Source organism: Halyomorpha halys, unplaced genomic scaffold, assembly GCF_000696795.3.
Source record: "Halyomorpha halys isolate HHAL.00 unplaced genomic scaffold, Hhal_1.1 Scaffold1638.1, whole genome shotgun sequence".
Lineage (NCBI taxonomy): Eukaryota > Metazoa > Arthropoda > Insecta > Hemiptera > Pentatomidae > Halyomorpha > Halyomorpha halys.
Window position 1 is genome coordinate 123,104 of NW_027113119.1, and position 18,914 is coordinate 142,017.

At 33.4% G+C, this 18,914-nt stretch overlaps 1 protein-coding gene across 1 annotated transcript in view; it reads right to left on the reverse strand.

The window, feature by feature from the left end:
* Nucleotides 1-305, reverse strand: part of LOC106690281 (cytochrome P450 9e2) — a 54,613-nt gene extending 54,308 nt beyond the window's left edge. Inside the window, exon 1 of the mRNA XM_067050729.1 lies at nucleotides 198-305. The gene's annotated coding sequence lies outside the window, so the exon portion shown is untranslated. The remainder of the gene's footprint in view (nucleotides 1-197) is intronic.
* Between the last annotated feature and the right edge of the window lie 18,609 nt (nucleotides 306-18,914).

Consider the following 18,914-nt stretch of genomic DNA (forward strand, 5'->3'; position numbering starts at 1 on the left):
AAATCTGACTTGATAGGAACAGTTTTTAATCCTTCATGATGGCTCTCATGCCCCAAAACTAAAAATACTTTAATTTGATTGAAGAAATACTTTTTTTCTATCCCTAAAAAATTTGAAGAACTTTAATTAAAACCATTTTAGTGATAGCTCCTCAATTTTTAATTGTTATTGGCTATGGTTTATTAAAGTCGCCTTACCTATCAGTTGCTTATCGACTCTCAAACTCTACAGGGACGACTGTCAATAGTCTTGGAATCTGGAACCTGCTATGCCCCAGAAGATCTGAACCGTTCCGACCTTCAATTGGAAATGGGAATGGACGACTCCGAGATTATACCCCCTCTCGGAGTCGTCCACTCACAATTAGGGACTACTTCTCATTCAACATCTTATTATTTCAGAGGAAGGCTACTTAGTCAAGTGAACGGCGATATATGGAAGGTGTAGAATATTCATTTTTTTAAATATACTAACAGAGGCTAGTCTAATGTTACTTATTCCCAAAGAGTACTCCTATACATTCTATTCTATTCTATTCAAAGGGAATCAGAACTGTACCTAACAGAGGTGCGTCCGACTAATGCTCTATCCCAGGCAGTCCTCCTCAGCAAAATGTACTCAAGAAACTGGAGACTTACATAGGCCCAACTGAATCCATATCCTATCCTGCGCTACGAAGATCAGCACGGGTCCCTGAGCTGAGAAAGATTTTATACTTGCGAAAGAGGAGGGAGATAGTAATAACCATTTGGTAACTGAATATCTATTCTCGCTGGTGAAATGTATAATTGAATTTTGGATAGAGAAATTTGTATTGTACATAGATTTTTGAGATTATTGATTTATTTCGATAATTTGTTAATTAATACTAAATTATTGATTTCTATAACAACACTTGCATTTGATCTCCTCATGTTATGTTTGCATTGTTATTAATCATTTAACTAATACAATATGATTCATGAAAAATATTACTAATTAAGAAAAAAAAAATAAAAAGAATTTAAAAAAATCAAGGCATTCAATAGCATTTTTAAATACCTAACTAGTTTATAACTAATTTTATTAAATAAACAGGTCTGTTAAATTACATCTCTATGTATATGATATAATTAAATAAAACTGAAGAGTTAAAATATTTGAAAGGGCTAATTTCAAGAACTGCTAGTCAAATTCGAAAAATTCCTTTTGTGTTATATAAAATATTTGTTGAGGAAGGCTTTAGGCTATTAACAACACGCTATAAACTGTAAGGACAGAGCAGAATCCTACAGTGAATAGATTTTTAAAAAAACATATTATTTTTTTAATATAACAACCATTAAAGTTAAAATTTAAAAAATTCATTTTTTTATTGTATACAAGTTGACCTGTGAAAATATCGATTGTAGATCACTAGCTGTTGTGAATACCTGTTGTTCTTTGTTCTCATAGTACAAAAACCCAAAAGGAGAAAAAAGGCAGTTATCTCACCCCAATTTTTCATTACTTTAATGAAAACTATACATAATTACTATTAAAAATTGATGAGTCTGCCAAGTATAGGGAGTGGGAATAAAAAATGGCGCCTGTTTGTGTGCGATAAAAAAAATTAGTTTTTCATTCAGAGCTCTATATCTAAAAAAGTAGGATCAACACAAGAAAACCTAAAAGAACGTCATTTAAAGATGAGCAAATATGATTAAATTAAGGTTAAAATATGAGCCCTAAAAGAGTGATATACGTTCTCGAGATATAGCTTTTGAAAAAGCAAAATTTCATAAAAATGTTGTATGGAAAGTACTGAAAAATCAGTAGTTAGTGAATTTATTTTGTAAAACCCATATCTCAAAAACCATTTGACGTACAGGTGTCTATTAGCACTCAAATTAAAGCTAGTTTAATGCACTATAAAGTAATATATGATGTTTTTCTTTGTAGGAGTAATAGTTTTCATGAAATTTGCTAATATAAATTGATTAATAGTTGTTCGGACAAATTTTTATTTGACAAATTTATATTCATATGTGAATATCATAAACACTACTACCCCTACGAAGATAAGTGTCATAAACTAATTTATAGTAAGTTAAATTTCCTTTATTTTGAGTGTTGGCAGGCATCGGTACGTCCATTTGTTTCTGGAATAAAGTTTTTCATAAATCAAATTTATTGTCCGAACAACTATAAATCAATTTGTTTTAGTAAATATCGTGAAAACTACTATTCCTACGAAGATAAAGGTTATAAACTTCTTTATAGTCCATTATTCACGCTTTAATTTTAGTGGTAATAGACATCTGTACGTGGCATAGTTCCTGAGATATAGATTTCCCAAAATAAATTAACTACTAATCTTTCAGTAGGTTTTTTGCATTTTTAAAAGCTATATCTCGAGAACTATTGAACGTTAATAGCTCTTTTAGAGCTAATATTTCAGCAAATTTACTCTTCTTTAAATAATGTGCTCTTAGGTTTTCTAGAGTTGTAGGTAGTTTTTAGATATAAAGGTCCTAATGAAAAATTAATGTTTTTTAAGGTTTTGATACAGCCGCCATTTTGTAATCCCCCTACCTGTACTTGGCAGACTCATCAATTTTGACTAGTAATTATACCTAGTTTTTATTAAAGTAATCAAAAAAAAATAATTCATTAGTTTATTTCAAAGATTATCACGTCCATGGCCACTATTCTTTTTCATTTTTTAATAAAAGAAGTTTTCCCACACTTGTCAAAATTATCAATAATATTAGAATTAATTACTAATTATAATGAGATGTAGATAGTTGACCGTAGATTAATACTTAAAGAAGTTTTTCGGGGGGTGCGGTCAGCAAAGAACAACATAAATAAACAAAACCATATTTATTTATTTTATGCCGACGTTTCGACCTGCTAACTGAGTTAGCATCTTCCCTTCCCCTTTACACGCCACAACCCCTGATGAAGACCTGAAACTCAGGTCGAAACGTCGGCATAAAATAAATAAATATGGTTTTGTTTATTTATGTTGTTCTTTGCTGACCGCACCCCCCGACAAACTTCTTCAAGTAATTACTAATTAATAGTGAAAAATTTACTAAGGCTTAAAGCAAGTCTGCTAGGTTCAAGAACTGGAGAGAAACTGTGCCTTATGGGGAAATAAGCACAACCAAACTTGATATAGTTAACTAAATTATAATTCTTGAACGTCATTTTCAATTTTTACCACTGCTTCGTTACATGAAAGGTTCTCTTTCTATGTTAGAAATCAGAAAAGTTGAAATAAATTGAAACGCGATTTTAAAATCGATAGCATTTTCATATTCTGCATCTCCTAAAACATAGTAAGAGACTGATATAACTAAACACATAAATAATAATATGATAGTCGACTTTTAATTCAAACATAAATACAAACGTATTCAAAAGGTTAATCGTAATTTTTATTTCCGAATAATTGATTATTCATGTGGAAAATTACGATTACAAACGTATATTTGCCCAACTCGAACAAACCCAAAAGTTTTTTCTTCCATAATTGCAATTCATTTATCAGTTTTTTATCCTCTCATGGCTGTATCTCTTCAAACTTTGAAGGACGGCGCATTTTTAAATCTCAGTATGAAGTAGAAGACAATTTCTTCTCCATGAAATCTGAAATTTGTTCTGCTACATCTATAACAAGAGAACCAACCGCACGATGACATTTTGTGTACTCAGATTTAATACCACAGTAAATGAATCGAGATTGTATTTGCCAAAAGCAAATTTTGGCTTTCTACAAAAATATGAGGAATTTTAAATTGAAACTTTATTTATATTAAGCTCAGGCTTAGACTTTTCTTTAGTAAATTTCTTGGCACTTTGAGATTTTTTTTTTTTGTTAATTGCTTGAAACTTTCATCTACAGCCGAAATATCGTTGTCTGATATATTGATGAGATGTTGATAAAAAAAAAAAATATTAACTCACAGTTAAGATGAAAAATGTTTAAACTAAAAAATCTGTGCTTGGCAATATCCCTGATTTTTTCAATTTAAATAATTTGGAAGATTTGGAGACTGTGTGTAATATTGCATGTAGTAACTATGATAATACTGATGATTGATTTTTTGGATGATTCTGACACTGGCAGTATCGATAATGTTGAAATAGAGGTAAATGATGAGTGTGATGAGGGATGGTATTCAAGTTTCTAATGATGAAAATGGTTTTGATGACGCCTTTTTCATTGGTAAGTAGATTAATTAATTACATAGTATCTGTAAGGCAAAAATTAACTTTACATTGAAATTTGATAACAAATATTTTTCTTAGGAAAAGACGGAACACGATGGAACAGAAAACCACCTCTAAAATACTCCCCCATAATTTACTAATGCATTTACTCGATATTATAGGTTTAGCGAAAAATTGCAAAATACCAATAGAATGTTGGGAATACTTTTTGAATAAACAAATTTTAAATTTAATTGAAAACATACAAATGAATATCATCATCATCACCATCATCATAATCATTTTATTCCCTTCATCGCTTGTGCAGTGTGGGGTTACAATTTGGAGAGTCTGGACCAAATATCTCGCTCTTGGGTCATCTTCCTTTTCCTACCCCAGTCTATAGCCCACATCCTGAACGGACACTCTCCTCCCAGGAAATGCGTGGTCTTCCTCTTGGCCTTCTTCCCTCCACGTCTGATATGTATTTCTGGCAGTTCGTTCCTGGTACATCCGAAGGAGGTGTCCGAACCATCTTAGCTTGTGCCCCTCTAGGATGCTCTCAGCCGGTTTGACTCCGAGGTTAGTCCGAATGGTACTGTTCCGTACTCTATCTCGTCGTGTCCTTCCTTCCAACTTACGAAGGATTGGATCTGACTCTTGTGTTTTGAGGTGAGTGTCCTCGATTCGGAAGAGTAGGAAAGAATAGGGAGGAACGTCGATTTGTAGATCATTATTTTAGTTTTTCTCGTCCCCTCCCTTTTGCCCAAGAAACCCCTTCCAAGTAAACTAAATATTCTTACAGCTGCATTGATTCTTTGAGAAACTTCTTCATCAAGGAAGCCGCTTTCATTGATATGAGCACCTAGATTGAAATTCTAGACCTTCGTTCGCTCTGACCACCCTTATTAATTTCCGGGGTTTCTTTCATATCCTCATACTCTTGGCCTTTTCCGGGTTAATTTTCATGTTTATCGGTGCCATTTCCTCTTGCAGAACACTTATTTTGTATTGGAGGTCTTGGTCGTTCGAAGCCAGCAAAACCAGGTCTTCCGCAGAAGCCTACACAGAAAATTTTATGGGTTGTAAGTTCCTGTGTCCTAACTGAAACTGTCTCATTCTAGGTTTAGCTTTCTTTATTGCTTTATCGAGGACTACTAGGAGAGCAGCGGGCTCAAGCAACAACCATGACGAATACCTGATTTTGTCTCGAATTCCTGTGATTCCTTGTCCAAACCACATTCCTGGTTTTATTATAACGACTCATCACTGCCAAGGCCATCCCTCGATCAATGCCTTTATCTGACAGTTCCTGCTCTATGTCTTCCTTTCTCACCCTGTCGAAAGCCTTTCGAAGGTCCACAAAGCTAATTGAAAGTTCTTTATTCTTTTCGACAGTCTTCTCAGTTATTTGCCGCATTGCGAATATGAGATCTTGCCTGTTTCGTTCGCAAATGAATATATTGACACAATAAAAGAAAATTTCAGCCTTGAGAGGGATACAGAATTAACTACTTAGGTCGGGGTGTCGCCAATCTCCTCTCGGAGTCTCTCTGGTAGCGCTACTAATTCCTGCCTCTTTACTTCGTACTTAACTACTATCGTGGCAGGGAAGCTAATTCCCCAGAATGCACCCCCTATCCTGCTCAATCCAATGAGTGATATGGTCACCCTATCGCTTAAATACACCAGGTGAAGAGTTGTATCAAATAGTCTTTATATCCTCACCCAGTCTAATCCTCTCCCCTTGGATGTCTCGGATTATAGGATGAGCCCTGTCAGTTGATCCTCTTACAAGTATGGCCTGAGTCTTAGCTGCGGCCATACTCAATTTCTTCCTCGCACCATTCTCCTATGAGACCGGCATACTTTTCTGCTTCCATCTTGAATCTGGTTCTACTGTTCTCGGCCACAATGACTACTGGGTCGTTAATGTAGGCCATGGCAAGGAACCCTCTGTTCTCTAGCTTCCCCAGTAAGTCGTCGAACATTAGTTTCTACAAGGCCGGATCTAGGACCGAATCCTGTATGCATCCTTTTTTAATTTTTTCCTCCACCTCATAGTAGTAACCCCTAATTCTGACGCTTCCATTATTAAGGTAACTACCTACCATTGAGTATCGGTTACTGGGGATGATGAGCTCTTAGGAAAATTATAGGTCAAACGATATACAAAATTTATCCAATTTAAAATTTTCTTAAGTAATAGCAATAAATAAAGTTTCATCCTCGCGTTACAAAATCAATCTACTCCCGTATATTCGTTTCTTGACTTTTTCCGGCTCACATTTATCTATTGGTATTTCTGTTATGAATTGAGTTAATCTAGTCTAATATGCCGAAAAACAGCCATCTGAACTGGATATTTTGTTTGGGACGTCAAGGCTTCAAAGAATCGCCCAATGAAAAATGAAATATCTAGTTCAAATAAAATGTCTTTATTTAATAAGTATCCTGGTTGGTCATAATAGTCAAAGAAATTTTCCGTTGTTACTACTGTCCAACTATTTTCCAACCAAAACTTGACTTGAACGGCACTAAAATATATATCTCTTTTAATTAAGTTCCATTTTCACTTAGAGTTACTCATTGCACCCTTCACTGACTTATGTTGACTGTGACCTATAAGAGTAAATAGTCCAATAGGAAATACGAAAACTAGGGTATTTATGCTATTCTTCAATTTCAACGTCATTCTGGTCCACAATTGGCTAGACCGTAGAGTCAAGGTAGAAATGCACTTGAATGGCAACAAGTTCGCCAGAAGACCGAATCACAATCAGTGTTGAGTGTGTGCATTGATTGTGAAATAAATTCTTGGATGCTTAGTGTGTCAATTTATACTATATTTCAGTCTTAGATTAGTTAAAATTAAATTGAACAAAAATGTACGATGAAGGCAATTTTATTAAAAGTTGTTTGTCACTCCACGTACGGAACGACGTCATGTCTTCATGTTTATTCCACTGCTTCATTAATTATGTGATTTGATACTTAATTGGAGGAAAAACAGGAAGTGCTGGTAGACACTTTATTCCTTTTTTTTCCCAATATTTACTCTTATCGTAAACCCATTTAATTATATAGGTCAAGAATGTTATGCCTAAAACTAGGAACGCTATTCCAATCATCCTATAAACAAAATTGAAAATTTAACTCAAAACACAAAGGTTAAGTAACATATATATATATGCTATAAAACTAAGGATTTTTCGGAGATAACATTAAAGCAGTCAAAATTTCTAACAAAATAGGCATATTACATTTTATTTTCGGATGATCAGCGATGCCACTATAGAGTGCTATAAAACAGTCGACATCAATGATTTAAATAGAGTGATCTCAGGAAAAAAGTTTAGAATTTATTTCTAATTGATTCTACATGTTTTTTTTTTTGTTTTTTTTTTAGTATGCTGGATCAAAATTTTAGGTTTTCTACCTCACTAGCTGGCAGAGTGTGTGTGCTGTGCCAATTAATAGAATCGATTGCCTAAGCTTCATCTAATACTATTGAAAATTGAATGAGCTGAAAAAGCGAGTGGTGTTAAGTTTTTTTTTTAATTTTCCCTTCCTTGACATTTCTGGGATAACCAATAATGATAAATATTATTTTACTGCTTGAATAGCATTTATTTTAATTATTTATCGGGGTACATTTTCACTTGAACCGTGATGCAGCCCAGCGCATGGGTGAGCACCTTTTAGATGGGGCTGCACCTTATCCACCGGCACCCGTCCGGGTCCCTCCTTCATCACGCAGCCTGATCCAGCCCTTCTGGTCTCAGTCTGCATCTGCTTCTTCACTTTCATCTTCTTGTATTGATGGCTCACCGAGCCCAGGTGGTCAAGTCCTTCCTAAGGTAAAGTGCGTCGATCACCTCCTACAGGAACTCTCTGAAGAAGGCTTAATTCTCTTCCTCCATCAGACAAGGAAAGTCCGACTCACTGAGGGTGTATATCTGGGTTTTTCTCAACAACCTGGCACGATTTTCTTTCATGATGGTGCAATCCAACACTACATGCAGAGCAGTGCATGTTTTAGGAACTCCGGATAGGGCACTGAGGGTCAATGTGCTTCCCAAAGCTTAGCAGCTTTCCCCGGAACCCAACATGTCCTATCAGGATCTGTGAGATCCAATAATCTGGGAAGACAATTCCCTCTCTCAGTCTTGAATGGACTGTAGGGAAGAATTTCCTCAGAGTGGTGCCTTTCTGGCTTAGAAGCCACCATCCACCCCATTCTTCCATAGGTCGAGGTCCCACCAATTCTCTCTCAGAGTCCCTCTGGTCCCTTTCTCCCTGCCTCTTTACATCATGCTTAACTACCATCGTAGCAGGGTAACTGATTCCCTAGAACATACCCCCTATCCTCCTCAATCCATTGAGTGATAGGGTCACCCTATCCCTTAAATATACCAGGTGAGGAGTGGTGTTAAATCGTCTTCTTCTTATCCTCAGACCGAGATACTTCACTTCCTCACCCATTGTAATACTCTCTCCTTGAATGTTTCTGATAATAGGATGAGCCTTATCAGTTGAGCCTCTTATGGCCTGAGGCGGCCACACTCAATTTCCTCCTCCCAGTGGGAGGGATGGGATATCGATATCGAAATATCGATATTTTGTCTCCGATATCCGATATTTTTATATCGATATCCAGTAACCGATAATATCGGAATATCGGTTTCAAAAAAAAAAAAGTCCCACCCAAGTCCCAAAGTAAAGATACAGTGGAACCCCGTTACAACGACCCCCGATAAACCGACTCCTCGCATAAACCGACCTTTTTTTCGATAGAATCCCTCTCAATAGTCCGACCTTTTGAAACATCGCTCCTCGCATAAACCGACTATTTCTGAGAAGAAACACTCCAAGAAGCTGCGACAGAATTCATCGATTTATTCAGGAACATCTTAGTAAACGAAGAATTGTCAACAGAGCAAGTATATAATTTAGATGAGACAGGCTTAAATTTTAAAATGTTGCCCAATAAAACTCAAGATGCAAAAAACAATAAAAGCATTGTTGATTATAAACTAGCAAAAGAAAGGCTGACCCTAGCTTTATATAGTAATGGATCAGGAACTCATAAATTGCCCTTTTTTTCATTAGCAAATCTCGCAAGCCACGAGCTTTCAAGAATATCAGCAATTTATCTGCTCTACCTGTCCACTATCGAGCTCAAAAGTCGGCATGGATGGATCGTGAATCATTTTCTGAGTGGTTCAATAATGTCTATGTGCCAGAAGTTGCAATTAAATTAAAAGATAAAAATCTACCCCAAAAAGCCATTCTACTCCTGGATAATGCTCCTTCGCATCCCACAGACCTCAAGAAAAATGAGATAAGAACCATTTTTTAACCTCCAAATGTAACTCCCTTGATCCAACCAATGGACCAAGGAGTGATCGAATCACTCAAAAGACGGTACCGATCAAAATTCATGAGCTCCTTGATTGAGAAAACAGCAACAGGTTTCAGTCTCATGGAAGCCGTAAAATCCATTAACATTAAAGATGTAATTTATATGTTAGCTGTTGGGAAGAGCTTCCGCCATCAACATTGGAAAAATCTTAGAAAAAAATCTGCCCGAACATCAATGACGATCAAACCGCGGAGGTTCAAGAGAACGTGCATTCCGTGGTTCAGTTCATGCACGATTGGGAATATTTAAACAGTAGCTCTTCCATTGAAACACCTGACCAACGTGAGATTGAGGAATGGCTAAACAGCGATGAACCAGCATACAAGGCTCTGAACTTATCCAATCGGTTTCAGCTGTAGAAAATGAAGAAGACGACGATGATGAGGACAATGCGGACACTCAGGCCTGCAACCGAAAAATCAACCATTCAGAGGCAGTCGATGCTTTCGAGACTCTAAGCTCTTCGATATTCTGAGCAACAAACCGTCACAAAACCAGTTGATATCATTTTTTTTAAAAAAAATAGAGGGGTTATGCCTCCACGAAAAGGCGCTCTTGTGTTAAACAAACAAAAATCGATAGTTTTTGGCTATTTTAAAATCTATCTACGCATTATGTACATTTGTAGTATCGTAATTGTGTTTTTTTGTTGTTTTTTTTCATTTTGTATATTTTGTTTACATACAAACCTATGTATGTATTTAAATGTTTAATTTTTCTGTTTCATTTATATGTACTAAATAAATTGGTTTTGTATTCTAATTTTTCATTCACCCTTAAACATACGTAAGTCTAATTCCCCAGCGTAACAGACTCCGCTTAATCCGACCTTTTCATGGGACCGACCTCACCCCAAGTCCCAAACAGGTCGTTATAACGGGGTTCCACTGTAAATAAAAGAAATATTGTCTAAAACTATATAACTATAATCATATATTATTGAAATATTTGTGGCAAAATATACTATGACGAAGATATTCAGATATTATTTAATCCAAAAGAAAGAGAAATAAAATATTAATAATAGTATTTCGATATTTAATATTGATAACGTCATATTCATTTCGATATTTGACATTTTTATAATTATTGATTTCTAACACTAGCAATAATATTCCGATATTATATTATCAAAAGATCAATATATTGTTTCAATAATATAAAATCCATTCGATCTTTGATAATGTTATTAATATCCATATCGATAATTGAAACAATATTCTAATATTATTTTATTGAAATATCGATATTTTGTTTAAAAATACTAGACTAATTTAAAGTGAAATATCGATATTTGGTTTCGATAATTTAATATCCATTTCGATATTAAACATATTTAATAATATCGATATGGAAGATTATCAACAAGGTATTTCAATATTTCATTTTGAAAATTTCATACTCCTTACGGTATTTAACATTGTTGATAATATCGATATCGATATTTCGATTTTTTTAAAATATAAATATCAATATTTGGTTTAAAAAGATTAAGAAAATTTTATAAAAAGCTTGAAAATAGTTTTCAATATTTTGAATTTATAAAATCACGTTCCTTTCGATTTTTACATTGTTATTAGTATCGGTATAAAATATTAGAAACAACATTTCGATATTTTATTTTATAGAAATATCGATATTTTATGAAAGAAAACTATAACATTTTATTAAAAGCTAAAATAAGGTATTTCGATATTATTTTTTTATAATTTCATATTTATTTCGATATTTAACATTGTTGAAAATATCGATATCGATATTTCGATATTTTTTAATATAAATATTGATATTTGGTTTTAAAATTAAGGAAATTTTATAAAAAGCATAAAAATAGTTTTTCAATATTTTAAATTTATAAATTCATGTTCCTTTCGATATTTTACATTGTTATTAATATCGGTATAATATATTAGAAACGATATTTCGATATTTTATTTGATAGAAATATCGATATTTTATTGTTGCAAATACATTCATATCGATATTACAACAATAGAAAATATCGAAATAAATATGTAATTAACGAAATAAAATATCGATATTGCTATTTTAAAATCTCTATATAATATTTTAGTCATTTTAAACAATATTTCGATAAAATAATATCATAATATTGTTCTTATATGCCATATCGATATTACAATGATACAAAATATCGAAATAAATCTGTATTTATCGAAATAAAATATCGATATTCCATTTTTAATTATTCTGTACAATTTTCTAGAATTTATAAACAAAATATCAATATTTCCATAAATTAATATCGGAATAATGTTGCTAATATTCCATATCGATATCACAATAGTGTAAAATATCGAAATAAATATGTAATATCAAAATAAAATATCGATATTCCTATTTTAAAATCCCTATATGATATTTTAGTCATTTTAAACAATATATTGATATTTCGATAAAATAGTATCGGAATATTGTTGTTTATATTCCATATCGATATTACAACAATGTAAAATATCGAAATAAATACGTAATATCAAAATAAAATATCGATATTCCTATTTTAAAATCTCAATATGATATTTAATCATTTTAAACAATATATTGATATTTCGATAAAATAATATCGGAATATTGTTTTTATTTACCATATCAATATTACAACAATAGAAAGTATTGAAATAAATATGTAATTATCAAAATAAAATATCAATATTCTTATTTTAAAAAATTATATAATTTTCTAGTCTTTTTAAACAAAGTATCGATATTTCGATAAAATTATATCGGAATATTGTTGTTTATATTCCATATCGATATTACTATAATGTAAAATATCGATTAAAAAAAATTAATATCAAAATAAAATATCGATTCTATTTTTAAATTTTCTTCAATAAAACAATTATATTTGTTATGTTTATGAAATGGTTGTCGTGGTGTTGCTTTGCTTTATCGCTATTAAGAGTTTCTTATATATTTTGATTAGGTATGACATAAAATAAGTCTTCCTATATCTTGCCACGATATCATTTTATAATTATTATTACTTTAATTCGTTAAATTTTCGATATCGATATTTCGATATTTTAGTTCCGATATAATATCGATATCGATATTGCTATCTGATATCGATATTTTTCTTTCGATATCCTCTTCCTACCTCTCACACCATTCTCCTACGAGATCGGCACACCTTTCTACACCCATTTTCAATCTGGCTCTGCTGTCCTCGGCCACCATGACTGCCAGGTCGTCGACTTAGGCCGTGGCAAGGAACCCTCTGTTCTCTAGCACCCCCAGTAACTCGTCGAACACTAGTTTCCACAGGGCCGGACTTAGGACCGAACCCTGTGTGCATCCTTTTTTAATTTTTTCCTTCACCTCATAGTAATAACCCCTAATCCCTAAGTTGGAATAATCCAACTATCGCACTAAGAGGATTTGTTGTGAAGTTATGTAAAAATCTCGATTATGTTCATTGTGAAATAAAAATTTATTTATTCTCTGCTTTTTTTCACTTCGGGAAATTCATTTACCTTCTTACTACAATTTCTTTGTTCAATCATGTTTACATTGGTACAACAACCTTACCGACGTTTCGGACGGTCCATCAATCTTTAGTGGCCTATTTTTAAAAAATATATAGTTACACAATTTTTTCTTATATGAAAGTTTTGAATTATAGTCAATAAAATAACAGCCTGGAAAAAAATAAAAGTAACTTCAAATTAACAATGATTTCTAGTAAACAATTTTATAGAAAATTATCGATGAAAGGTTAATAAAATATATCCAATTTAAAATTTTCTTAATTAATAGTAATAAATAAAGTTTCATCCCCGCGTTACAAAATCAATCTACTCCCTTATATTTGTTTCTTGAGTTTTTCAGGCTCACATTTATCTATTGGTATTTCTGTTATGAATTGAGTTAATCTAGTCTAATATGCCGAAAAACAGCGATCTGAACTGGCTATTTCGTTTGGGACGTCAAGGCCACAAAGGATCGCCCAATGAAGAATGAACTATCTAGTTCAAAGAAATTATCTAGTTCAAACAAACTGCCTAGTTCAAAGGAACTTTCCAGTTCAAATAAACTAGTTCATTATACTAAACGAGCAACGTCATTCCCGCCTACGAAAATGGAGGCTATGAAGCGATTTTCTACAAGAATTAACCAGGTGCCATCAAATTTACAGAACTAATGAAGAGTCGATGAACGGCTGAATGCATGAAATAGTGTTTAAACTCTCAAAACCAACTGGAATAAACTCAGCACTGTTTCACAACGCGATTAGTTTCTCTGAGGACAGGACCATCTGCACTGCAGGTTTTGGCCCCTTCAAATGGGACAAAGCCCTGCAATTTATTTTTTGAAAATCAAATTATTTCACAACTAATGATTGAAGATGTTTAGTGTTCAAGTCTTCATTTAGATTAGTACTACCATTAGAGAATAACAAGGAAATAACTAATAATAAGAATTGACTTAAAAAAAAAAAATCAAGCGAACACCCTCCTAGGATGAAACACAATATTCGGAAAGGTTACAAGTTGATATCTCATATCGAACAACGTTACAATAGATGGTTGGTATCGATATAGAAGATAATCGATAGATCGATATATAACAGTCTACTGCGCTAATTTTGTAGTAACGAAATGCACAAGTCGTTTAAATTTGTATAGGCAATCATAAAGTAATAAGGTATCTAATCATTTGATGCTTGATGAAGAAACATTCATAGTCCCATAGCCGTGTAGGTTGTATGCGTTTCCTTCCTGATCGCCTCAGGATAGGTTGGAGCTATACTCCGGATTGGTGTTGGGATTCTGGAATTGACTCTGGATGATATGAGTTTTGTTCCTGTGGTGGTCGGCTCTCTGGTTCATGAACAGTGCTTAGTGACGGATCGAATGTCACTGTTTTCTTGGGTGTCGCTTCAATAGCAAAAAACAGCGGTTGGTTGATATGACTCTTTATGGAATATCCGTTTTCATCAAGTTTCACTATGTAGTGGAGTTTTCCACCAAGTGGAAGTGGAGTTTTCCAGTCGAAGCTTCTATCGACTATCTTTCCGAGTCTCCCCGTTGGCTTGCCAGTTGGAGAGTACTATCTTGCTTGTATCCGATCTTCCACGCTAAGTTGACGTGTTCCAGGTGAGATGTTGAATGAGGATGGTGTACGCATTTGTGGTGGTGGATGCAGAAGGTCAAGTTTAATACGTAATCGTCGTTTTAAATATAATTGTGCTGGAGGTAAGACTGACGAGAATGGAGTAGATCTATATCGCATCAAGATTTCTTGTATTTTCCTTTGGAGATTTTGATGATTGTCATTGCTTGTAATTTTTGTTTGAAAGTTTGAACATTACGCAGGGTGGCCCGGTGCAATAAACTTTTGGAGAATGCTCTGATCTGTGCAGAATTTTGTGAATGCTTCACTTTTAAAAATAGTTGCATTGTCAGAAATGTTTTGGCAATCCATGAGTTGAGAATATATCTCAATTGAAGATATTGAATTGTCGGCTCCGATGTAGGTGCTTTCTCGGAGTAGTGAACTAACAACCATCTCGATTTAGCGTCAACTAATATAAAACAGACAAATGATGAAGCGGCTTCTGGCATTGTGTGAAGAGGTTGGTATTTATCCGAACTACCAGAAGACGAAACTTATGACAAACGGCATAAAGAGGAGTGTGAAATTAACAACCAACATATGTTGAAGAATATATGTATCTGGGTCAGTTAATATCATTCACGGATAGAGGAGCAAAAGAGGTCCAGAGGAGATTGCCACTCGGTTGGAAAAAGTTTTGGTCCCTTAGTAATATAATGAAGGGAAAGACAAGTTTTGACCTTAAAAGGCAGGTCTTCGATAGTTGCATTAGCCCAGTGGTCACTTATGGATGTGTTACGGTTGCCATGGTGAAATTAAAACACTGGCGATATCTGCATAGACAAGGGGTGTTACGTTTGTCATGGTGAAATAAAAACACTTGCTAGATCTGTGTAGACAAGAGGTGTTGTCATAGTGAAAACAAAACACGAGCGATATGTTTTAGTCGAGTGGGTTTTGTTTTTTGGTGAAGGCGACAGTTTTGATTTTGAACACGTATGTTCAGACGAGTGGGTTTTGGTTTCATGAAGGTGACAGTTTGATTTTGGAACACGTTACGACTGTTCAATATGAAGTGGTAATAGTTTAAAGGCCCTCTGTCTTTACTGTTTGAACCGCAATAGCACCATATGAGAAATGTCATCTTATATGTTTTGTTTTTCAAAATTATGGTGTTCTACTTCAATGGACGGTCATTAACACAAGAAGTGGAAATATAGTGCAGTGACGTTTCTTCAGCATGTCCTGTTAGGTTTATGTAGTATTGTTCTCGAGTTTTTGCGAGCACTATTATGTTGTCAAAGTATACTGTAACCCCTTTCAATCCTTCCAAAACCTTGTCCATGATGAGGTGAAAATCATTTGGAGCAGTTTTGATTCCAAATGAAAGACGATTGAAGGTGTAACTACCTTTATGAGTAATGATCATCTGGATATTTGCGCTCTTTTTTCGACAAACTAAACCAGAATATTTAACTTCAGAACACCAAGGTAAGATTCCGTTCATACATATTTTTGCGCCCCTGGGAGTTGCTGAAGTGAACGTACAATATAAGGACAGAAAATCTACTGAACGACTTTATGTTCCAGATAACTTCTCCCCACTCTTAGGCCGTGCATGGATTAGGCATTTAGATGTCCACCTACAAGATATCGATACCAAAAGGGTGCATACTAATCCCGTACATTCTGTATTACCTACGAACATTGAGCAGGAAATCTATAACAATTACTCAGAGCTGTTTGAAAATGCAAAAGTGTAAAAATATCCCTGAAACTGAGAAAAAACGCCAAACCCTCAGCTTTTAAAGCAAGACCAGTTCCCCATGCACTCAAAATAAAAGTAGAAAAATTTTTTATATATTTTTGCATTTTTAAACAGCTCCGAGTAATTGTTACACATTTCCTGCTCAATGTTCATAGGTAACTCATGCTCAATCATCATAGCAACTCCCAGGGGCGCAAAGATGCCAGCTGTGTATGAACGGAACCTTACGTTAGTGTTCTGAAGTTGAATATTCAGATTTAGTTTATCGAAGTTCGAACTGCTGAATTTTGACTTGAATTAGGTATTTTTTCGTATCTTGGTCTGGGCTGCTAATTTCATAGGTCGTGAATTGATACTTCAAGAAAAGTTTCATCTTCTGTGTCTACTAGTTTTACGCCATTCTTTTCCGACATCAGTCTTTTGAGACACACTTTTTTGACATGACTGCCCTCTATTTGGCAGTTTTGGTTCGATTGTTTTCTTATAATTGTTCATGTATCTTATTCTGTAGGAACCCTGTCCCAGAATAAAATTGATTTTATATTCTATACTATCCTAAATATAATTAATAATTTATTCTTAAAGATATATCCATCTCATTCATCCCTAAGAATTTAATTAATGATTCAGAACAACATTGGTTTTTCATAACACCAAAGCGAATCATTTTACGTATGAAGAAATTTATTCAACTAGCAAAAAAGAATAAAGTTGTATTATTCAAATAAAGCAAGAAATGCTTTCAATAAAAATTGAATATTACAATTATAAAGTTGAAATGTAAGCATATTAAGAATGATTTCAAACTCTAAAAGGAAAGTAAACCATTAAAAAATAAAACAATAATTACACATCTAAAACAAAAAATTGTATAAATTTTAAGAACTTACTTAAAGGAAAAATGCTAGATAAACACTTTTTTTTTTTTAAATACCTATTCAATTTTTAGTTAATTACTTCTCATAATTAGTACCATGGTCTACAATTACTACTATACTTTCCGCTGTGATTAGAGAGTCTGAAGGTCCTTTAAATTAATTAGCTCTAAAAAGCATTATATTTATATTTCAATTTATTCATAATTTCTGCAATTCAATGAATTTATTTTTGAACGACTGTCATTATTTTCAGTAATGAATCCTCAGCTATATATATATACATATTATTTTGAGACCTCTGGTTAAATTTTTGTTCAGTAGTATTTTCATTTGTTAACAAATAAGTACTCGTCCTAACACATTAGATAAGCTATATTATGAAAACATGTTTATTCTTAAAAGCAACATAATATTAACAAGAATGTTTGATCAACAAGGACAATTGACCATGCTTATATTTCGTTTAATCCGAAATATTCTGAACCAGCCCCCAAAATGTAAGCATTGCTAGAGTTCTTTGTGGCCAATAGTGAAACCTTAGCTCCCTTAGCACCATGATTGAGCCATTTTTTTGTCTTTTCATTAAAAATCAACTTCATGTCTGAATAACATTTAGGAAGTGGCTCCCAGGCAATAGAGAAGGTCGCTGCGGACCAGGAGGAGAAGGAATCAAGTAAGTATATTCACCTCTTTCAATATCCTTTATTTCTTCAACATTCAACATCATCATTACCATCTATAGCTGCAATTTCAATTAACCAAATCAATCAAAATCCATAAACCCATTCTAAACAAAATGTTTCCTTCGGCCACCCCCAACAACCATGTTGTAAATTATTCGATAAATTTTTTTTCTTCAATTTATGTCGTTTTCTTTGCAATTAATTTTCAAATACAGTCCACTAATATAAATGCAACCAGCATTCTAAATTAAAGTAACGTCTTGTTGAATGGGCGCTTCATACAGTTTATACAATTGACTTAATATCAATATATTTAAGTAAAACTTAACTTAATCATTAATTCGCTTCCTTCAATATGCAATTTCCCTTCAGTTTAAAAGTTAAATAAAACTAACTCTTAAGTTAAACAGTCAGAAATCCCCGAAACCTCCTAAACCGGGTTCTAATGGGTTTTAAAACTGATACAAAATGCACCAACCTTCTTCCGATGTCCTTTTATTCTGCGCTAAGATTAATTATTTTTAATTCATAGGAAAATTCTAAAAAATATATTACAAGCTTCACACACAGATTGTTTTGGTCCAATGGTGAATACATTAAATAAAATTCCAACTGCCTAATATTAGATGTTCATCTATTAAAAAGGAACACTCACTGAATTATCTTTACTATATACCGATACCCAACAACAAACAAGTATTTCGAGTAGTTAGTTGAATCACGTAAGGATAGACAAGAATTTTGTTCATTTTAAAAAACATTTCATTTTATTGTAAAAAAAAAATAGAAAATTTTTAATAAATTTATAGGTTAACATTTTTTAATAAATATGATACACCGCCAAAAATAAATGTATTGTTTTTGAGAACCTTGAACATGGGTTTCCTTCCCAAATTATA